This window comes from Rhincodon typus, unplaced genomic scaffold (genome assembly GCF_021869965.1).
Source record: "Rhincodon typus isolate 14 unplaced genomic scaffold, sRhiTyp1.1 hic_rhity00002756, whole genome shotgun sequence".
Classification (NCBI taxonomy): Eukaryota; Metazoa; Chordata; class Chondrichthyes; order Orectolobiformes; family Rhincodontidae; genus Rhincodon; species Rhincodon typus.
Genome location: NW_025968394.1, coordinates 15,120 through 23,823, shown reverse-complemented (window position 1 = coordinate 23,823; position 8,704 = coordinate 15,120). Strand labels below are relative to the sequence as shown.

The 8,704-nt window shown below is 43.9% G+C and overlaps 1 long non-coding RNA gene across 1 annotated transcript in view; it reads right to left on the bottom strand.

Annotated features, from left to right (window-relative positions):
* Positions 1 to 367: 367 nt before the first annotated feature.
* LOC125481607 overlaps positions 368 to 8,704 on the bottom strand; it is a 12,807-nt gene continuing 4,470 nt past the window's right edge. Inside the window, exon 2 of the long non-coding RNA XR_007261408.1 lies at positions 368 to 1,171. This is a non-coding gene — a long non-coding RNA (uncharacterized LOC125481607). The remainder of the gene's footprint in view (positions 1,172 to 8,704) is intronic.

Sequence of the window (8,704 nt, the reverse complement as noted above, 5' to 3'; positions counted from 1 at the left end):
CCTCTTTATTTTTCTAAGAGGGTATTTATAATATTTTCCTTGCCAATTTGTTCATAGAATCCCTACAGTGTGGAAGCAAACTGTTTGCCTCATCGAGTCCACACTGCCCCTGCAAAGACTATCACACCCAGACCCACTCCCTTATCCCTGCATTTCTGTGAGGTGAGATAGTTGTGGATGCCTGGAACCAGTTTCTTCACTTATAAAATAGGATATAGTGGAAACATTGCTTATAAACTTAAAACTATATGGAGCTAATACAGAAGATCACAGAATACTAACATAAAAGATTGCAAAGGGGGTTGTATTTCTGTTATACAGAGTGTGTATATAATAAAAGTTCATAGTAAACAGTGCATAAAAGGTGTGGTAGAGAAATATCCTTGTTTATTTAGTCACTAAATAATCTTGTGTGATAGAAGTCTAAAGTACCATAGAGTTACAAACCTAAACACATGTTGTATAAGGTTAACTAATAAAAAGATACAAAAATACTAAATTACATTCAGCCAAATGGAATTGTTCATGTTCTAAAACATTACAAATTAAAACAAAGTTAATGTCGAACACAACTGTTTAATTCTTTCCTTCCTCTCCTCCCACAATAAATCCCTTTTAACATTTTTTTATTGATAACACCAGATATTTTGATAAGAATTCAACAAGCTGAGATATGATCATGTTCAACATTGGAGGATGAAAGTTGAAAGATCCTGCAATGTAGCTCCGTGAAATCCCATGATGCATTTCATTGTCATATGAGGCTAAGCAGAGTCACATGCTGCTGAAGTACTAAAATCTACATCATCATCATTATCATTGGCAGTCACTCGCAGATGAGAATGACTCTCTTCCGTTCTCAGGGTGAGTCCGTAGGTGGCTATACGCTCCAAAGCGGCTACCATAGGCTCTGTTCCACTTGGGGCAGGTGGTGGTCAAAGAAAGGGGTGGGTGGGGCATTGGTGTGGCAGCGCGCTTCTTTCGCTGTTTTCACCTGGCTTCCATTTTTTCCTGAAGGCATGTCTCAAGGTGCTCAACACCTTCCCAGATGCTCCTCCCTCACTTTTGACTATCTTGGGCCACTGATTCCCAGGTGTCTGTGGGAATGCCATACTTCGCCACTGAGGCCTTGAGGGTATCACTGAAGCGCTTCCTCTGTCCATCTGGGGCTCTACATAGGTTACAATTAAATAACATTAGGTTTATCGCTACTACACTTTGATTGTATGATTACAAGTAAATTAACCTAATCATGAAATATTAATCTCCCTACTAGTCCAACATAGTGATACAAGAGTTTGAAGGTAAGACAGGGAGGTGTCTCTATTTCATGAATATCACTGACAATAACTTTACAACATTCATTTAGCAGTGGGAGCTTTGAAGAACCCCTAGAGAATGTGTGAATGTTTATTTCCCCATCTACAGTATTTCTCCAGAAGTCCTACCTTTGGAAATTCCAGATGATGATTCCTTCATATCTATTGAAGGCATTGTTTCAGTTGAAATATTCTTTTACAGTGCCCAGAGAGAAACAACGGTTTTCAACAACGTCTTTTATACAACTGAAACTGTAAAATCACAACTCTATTGAGAAACTTTGCACTTCCTACACAAAGCTTGATGTTCAATTAACAGAATGCTGCCAGCAAAATTAACATAGAGACCTAATTTGAAACAGCTTGGTAGTGTGGTGGGGACGGAGGTTCTTTGTGCAAATTTGAAGTGCTCGGATACTTACAATTAAATTTACAGATGTGTTCAGTCCACCATCCAAGTCCGACATAACCACATACAAGCAAGTAGGCTAGCCACATAGTTCAAATATTCATCTCATAATGATGCAACTTGAAGTTTGAACCTGGAGAGAACATTGATGAGTATAAGGTTGGAGACCTGCTGCCACCCAGGAGATCTCCTTGATTTAATAGTGTTCTTCCTACACTGGCTTATTTGCTAATCCTTATGGCATGGACTAACTTTGCTCAGAAAATGTGTGGTATGTTTTAGGATCTTGACTTTCTTTGTCTTGACCATTGGCAGCCATCCTGATTCCTTCCTATAATTTCTTCCAAAGATAATTAGTACATAGCAATCACTATAACTGACACTATCGTACCATCAAGCATTCTACCCAGAAGAGACAGCAACACCAATGATTAGTGTCCTATAAAATGTAGATCGAGAGGTTGAGAAAGATGCACATAATCCATGGACAATTCAAAAAGAATGAGTGAGTGGGGGTTTGAGGAGGTCCTACAGTACAGTGAGTAGTATTCCTGTCTCTGAGCCAGATTCTCTGGGTTCAAGTTCCATTCCAAACCTTAAATGGCCAAGGAAATGCACTCATAACACAGACTAGATTGAGTACCAACTTGTTAATCCTTCCAATATACACCAATGGCAATCAGTAAAAGTGGGAGATTCCTGGTCTGCTGTGTGATGGAAAGAAAATAGAGCCTCCACCATCATTATTCATTGCTCCAGGCTAAAACATGCATAGAAACAACAGCAACTCAGACTAGTTCGGAGCTGGTAGCTCAGTTAGCTGGACGGCTGGTTTGCAATGCAAAATAACGCTAACAGCATGGGTGGAGATCCTACATTGACTGAGGTTACCATGAAGGACTCTTTCTCAACCTCTTCCCCTTGCAATGAGGCATGATGACCCTCAGGTTAAACTACCACCTGTCGTTTCTCTCCTATGATCCAGTAGGACTCTGGTGACTTTACCCTTACCATCCTCATTCCACCTGGAGTGGATTTGTGACTTACCTCCATTGCCATACCAATGCTGGAGATCATTGCATTGCGGGTCAGACCTGCCTTTCGGCAAAAGAAGAAAGAGGAAGTATTAAGGGAGAAATGGGGAAAAGCAAGAAGCAACATGCTGCAGAGTAATTTCCTTCTATAAGTGCAGATCCGAAGAAGCAAGGAAGCTCTTCTCATCTTCCCATTCCAGGTAGATACTTGCACCACTGTATTTTAAATGTGGCTCCAGAATTCTCACAACCACCTTCTCAAAGGCAACTGGGCTTGGACAAAAAATGCTTACTTTGGCAATGATGTCACACCCCATGAAAGAATGAAAACTATTATAGTCTGATGTGGAGCCATCACAGTCCATAGGCTGAAGGAAATTGCAGAAAAAAATTTTCATTACTCTCTTCAGATTCTCCACAGCCATTCACCTCACTGTCTGCTATCACTGCACAGAAGTACAAAAATGGCCACAGCACTGATAGGTTAAGCACCAGGATATTAAAATTTTTTTGTAGTGTTAATTGCATCTTCTTGTTTCTCTTCAAGCTGTCAAGAGATTATGCTAACTGGATATTAGTGGAATTGTGCTTGTTTACATTGATCTTTTCTTGTTAAAGTGTTGAGAGAGTGGCATGACTTCTCTTAAAGTCACAGTATCATCACAGATTATAGATTTTTGCAATAGATTCTTAGTCACACAAGGTTTAGCATGTGCCAACAGTGCTATGGAGTCCCCTAAAGAAGAACATCTCTCTAAAGTGTTCTTCAATTAGATTGTGGCAAATGTCTCTCCCAAGTGCAGCCATCCAATTGGAAATGTCACGTGGTCCCCTTGATCTCCTTCATCGGGCTCCTCTTCTTACTCCTCATCTTCTCCAGTGGTTTCTGAGATGTCTACAACACGGCTATTTTTTATTCACTGCATTATCGCTGTAGTTATTTTCTAAGCAATCTGTTCAGAGATGTACCTCTGGAGCAAGTGGGTCTTGAACCCAGGCATCTTAATGAGAGGTAGCCACAAGAGTTCTCTCCAGTTGCTCCTGAATGCAGTGATTGTATCAAAATCAGCCAGGTGAACCTCAGAATACGAGTTCCCTGATTGGAGCTGTTAATCTGGCCCAATCATGGAGTCCTGTCTGACAGATGTAAACAGAAGTGTCAGACATCCTGCTCACTGAGAGCTGGCTCTGAAAGAGCTAGATCAGTGTCAAGGCCTCTCCATGTGTATATAAAGGGTGACTTGGTGACTGGATACCGGTTTCTGTGGAGTTATTTTAGTGGCAAAGAGAGAAAAGCACACTGCTGAAAAAATTCACTTTCAACAGTCGTCTTTGAGTAGTGGTAAACATTTCTAGCATCATGCCGTTATCTGGGAAGCTTGACTTATTCGATGCTGTCATCGAAGACTGGGCCCAGTATGTGGAAAAATTGTTTTTTTTTTCCCTGGGAAAATGCCATTGAGACAGATGAAAAGCAATGATTAATTTTTCTGACAGCTTCTGAACCCACAGCATTTTTAATTATTAAGAGCCTAACTTTCCATAAGGCATCAAAAACTAAAATCTTTCAAGGGATGGCATAGTGCCTCAGTGGTTAGCACTCAGTGCCAGAAACCCGGGTTCAATTTCACCCTGGGGCAACTGTCTGTGTGGAGTTTGCATGTTCTCCCTGTACCTGTGCAGGTTTCCTTAGGGTGCTCCAGTTTGCTCCCACAATGCAAAGATGTGCAGGCTAGGTGGATTGGGCATGCTAAATTGCCTGTAGTGTTCAGGGATGTATAGATTGGTTGGGTTATAGGGAGATGGGTCTGAGTGGGATGCTCTGAGGGTCCGTGTGGACTTGTTGGGCTGAAGGACCTGTTTCCACACTGTAGGGATTCTATGAGTTGACAGGTTTATTTAAGGAATATTACAAGCCCAAGCCTCCTCTAATTCTGAGACACTATCGGTTTTACTTGGTAACTTGAGAACCAACGAGATTTTGACTAGGTTAAGGCAACCAGCAGAGGTATGTGACTTTGATTTAACCTTTACTGAGATATTGAGAGACCATTTGGTATGTGGGATTAATGATGAGACCTTGCAAAAGCGCCTACTTGCAAAAACCCAACTGGACTTCAAACAGGCACTACAACTGGCTTTGTCATTGGAAAATGCAACAAGTGGAGCATATGAGTTGCAGGGTATTCCAATGAAAGTGGGCACCCTCATCTGTCTGACTGAACTTGGGGAACACCACTTGAGTGAAGGCAATTGCATAGCTTCACTCAGGACATTTGTGAACACAGGGACTCTAAGTCAGCCCATAACAAAACCCCAAAACAAAGCCAAGTCTCAGCCAAATGGTTAACATTTTCTTCAGGATCCAGGCTGGCAGACCATTTGTGATTGTTGCTAGTATGCGGACTAGAGACAGCAAAAAAGTTCCACTAGGCTGGAATTGAGTAAGAGAAACCAAGGCCATTATCCAATAAAGTGGACACCTTGGAAAGTCTTGGTTTGGAGCAGCTAAATTGCTTAGCAACATCCAAATCAGAACCAAACAGAATAAATGTCTGGTTAAATGGTCACCCTGTTCAAATGGAGGTTGATACCGGCACCACCATTTCAGTGATCACAGAGCCGGTCTTTAACAAAATTCACTCTGGACTCCAACCTTTAAGTTTGCACAAGACCTCAGCTGGACTGAGAACCTGTACCAGGGAACCTTTACAGATCAAGGGTACAACTCTCTTAGGAGAAACAACTGGTTCAGTTAACTCTGACTGTAGTAAAAGGCTCAGGCCCAAGCTTGATGGGGAAAAATTGCTTGAGAGAGATTCACCTAGATTGGCTCAACATTTTTCGATTAGAAAATGCTGCCTGAGTGAAGTGTTAATTAAATGCCCAGACGTATATCATGAAAGTCTAGGGACTATCAAAGGAACCAAGGCCACTTGCACGTTGACCAGGAAGCAATTCCACAATGCCTTTACCTTATGGGCAAAAGTAGAGGCAGTAGAGACACGGTGGCTCAGTCGTTAGCACTGTTGCCTCACAGCCCCAGGATCTCGGTTCGATTCCACCCTCGGGTGACTGTCTGTGTGAAGTTTGCATATTCTCCCCGTGTCTGCGTAGGTTTCCTTCGGGTGAACGGTTTCCTCCCACAGTCCAAAGATGTGCAGGCTAGGTGAATTGGCCATGCTAAATTGCCCGTAGTGTTCAGGGATGTGTAGATTAGGTGGGTTTTAGGGGGATGGATCTGGGCGAGATGCTCTGAGGGTCGGTGTGGACTTGTTGGACTGACGGGCCGTTTCCACATTGTAGGGATTCTATGATTCTATAAAATCAGGAGGCTGAAAAGCGAAGGAATCATTAAACCAGTCCAGTTTGCAGAGAATGGGCAGCATTGGTCATACTGTGAAGCCTGATGGGTCGGTTCGCATTTGTGGGGATTTTAAACAAATGGCAAACTGCTTTTTGCAGCTGGATAGATGTCTAAACTCTCACATAGAGGATTTATATGCAAAGCTGTCAGGGAGGCTGTCCTTCACTAAGCTGGACATGAGCCATGCAGACTTAAGGTTGTGATTAGATGAGGATTTCCAGAAGTTTGTTATAATTAATACTCTTCAGAGTTTGTGCCAACATACAAGACTGAAATTTGGGGTATCATCAGCCTGCACAATTTCTCAGCGGATGATGGAGAACATTTTACAAGGTCTACCCCAGGTCACCATTGATCTAGATGATATGCTAATAACGGTGAAAGTCAATAAGGAGCACTTAGAGAACTTGTACATAGTGCTTAGACATTTCTCCCAGATGGGTATAAGCCTTAGAGGGGGAAAATATGTGTTCCAAGCACCCCAATTGATCTACTTGGGTTACAGAATCAACAAGCTCAGTTTATATCCTTTGCAAGATAAAGTGAGGGTGATCAAGGGTGCCCCGGCTACCATGTCTGTACTGGAGCATAGGTCCTACTTTGGGCTGGTGAATTATTACAGAAAGTTCATACATAACCTGGCCTCCATCCTGGCACCTTTGCATCAACTCTTAAAAAAGGTCAGCCTTTGAAATGGTCAAGCATAGCTTTCAGGGAAGTGAAGAAACAGCTATCATCCTCTAAGATGTTGGCACACTAGGATCCCACACAAGACCTAGCATTGACATGTGATGCCACTCTGTACTGCTTCGAGGTAGCATTAGTTCATAGGTGGCCCAATGGAGAGGACCGCCCAATAACATATGCACCCAGGGCTTTGGCTAACACAGAGCGTAATTTACGACCAGATAAAGAATGAAAGGTTGGCAGTCATATTTGGAGTCAGGAAGTTCCACCAGTACCTTTACAGATGTAAATTTGCCATAATAATGGACCACAAACACCTGATAGGTCAACTTAAAGAGGACAAGGCAGTTCCACCCATAGCTTCAGGTCGAATTCAGCGGTGGTCTCTCATACTAGGTGCGTATAATTACAAGTTGGAATACTGTCCGGGAAGCCAAGTAGCAAACGTGGGTGCATTGAGCTGCCTCCCACTGGCAGACACACCACCGGTGATACTGCCACTGGATCATTCTGTAATGGTTTTAAATTTTCTGAACACATTTCCAGTCACAGCTAACAAAACTAGAGTTTGGACACAGAAACATCTGGTCCTGGAAAACTGAAATAGCTGGTGGTGATGGGGGCAACCAAAGAGCCATCCCAACCAGAATTGAAACGTTTTTGGACCCGGAGAGACCAGATCACTATAGAGGACTGTATATTAGAATGGAGACCAATGATTGTCCTGAGCAAAGGTCAGATACTGGCTGAACTCCACTCGGATCATCCAGGGGTTTCCAAAATGAAGATGTTGTCAGACAGTTATGTCTAGTGGCCAGGATTGGATGCAGATCGAGCCACATTGGTGAGCAGTGCCCAGACTGCCAACAAGGACAAAAGTTACCACCAGCACCTGTCCCACATTCGTGGGAATAGCTAGGTAAATCCTGGAGTCAGTTACTTGTCAACTATGCCAGTCCTTTCATAGGCTGAATGTTCTTGGTCATTGTGGATGCCCACTCAAAGTGGCTGGATGTGCATAGAGTTCATTTGGCAAACATTGGAACGGTATTCGTCATTTAAGGACAACTTCACACCATCTACGATCCAATGGTCTGGCAGAAAGAGCAATCCAAACTTTGAAAACAGACTTCCTCGTTTTTCAAGGACCGTAACTTCCCCTCCTCGGTGGTCGAGAACGCCCTCAACCGTGTCTCCCACATCTCCCGCACCTCATCCCTCACACCCCGTCCACGCAATAAGAACCAAAAAAGAATCCCCCTCATCCTCACGTACCACCCCACCAACCTCCGGATCCAACGCATCATCCTCCGACACTTCTGCCATCTGCAATCCGACCCCACCACCAAAGGCATCTTTCCGTCCCCACCCTTATCTGCTTTCCGGAAGGACAACTCTCTCCGTGACTCCCTTGTCTGCTCCACACTCGGCACCTTTCCCTGCAACCGCAGGAAGTGCTACACCTGCCCCCATACCTCCTCCCTCACCCCCATCCCAGGCCCCAAGAAGACTTTCCACATCAAGCAGATGTTCACCTGCACATCTGCCAATGTGGTATACTGCATCCGCTGTACCCGGTGTGGCTTCCTCTACATTGGGGAAACCAAGCAGAGACTCGGGGACCGCTTTGCAGAACACCTACGCTCGGTTCGCAATAAACAACTGCACCTCCCAGTCGCGAACCATTTCAACGCCCCCTCGCATTCCTCAGACGACATGTCCATCCTGGGCCTCCTGCAGTGCCACAACGATGCCACCCGAAGGTTGCAGGAACAGCAACTCATATTCCGCTTGGGAACCCTGCAGCCCAATGGTATCAATGTGGATTTCACAAGTTTCAAAATCTCCCCTCCCCCTACCGCATCCCAAAACCAGTCCAGCTCGTCCC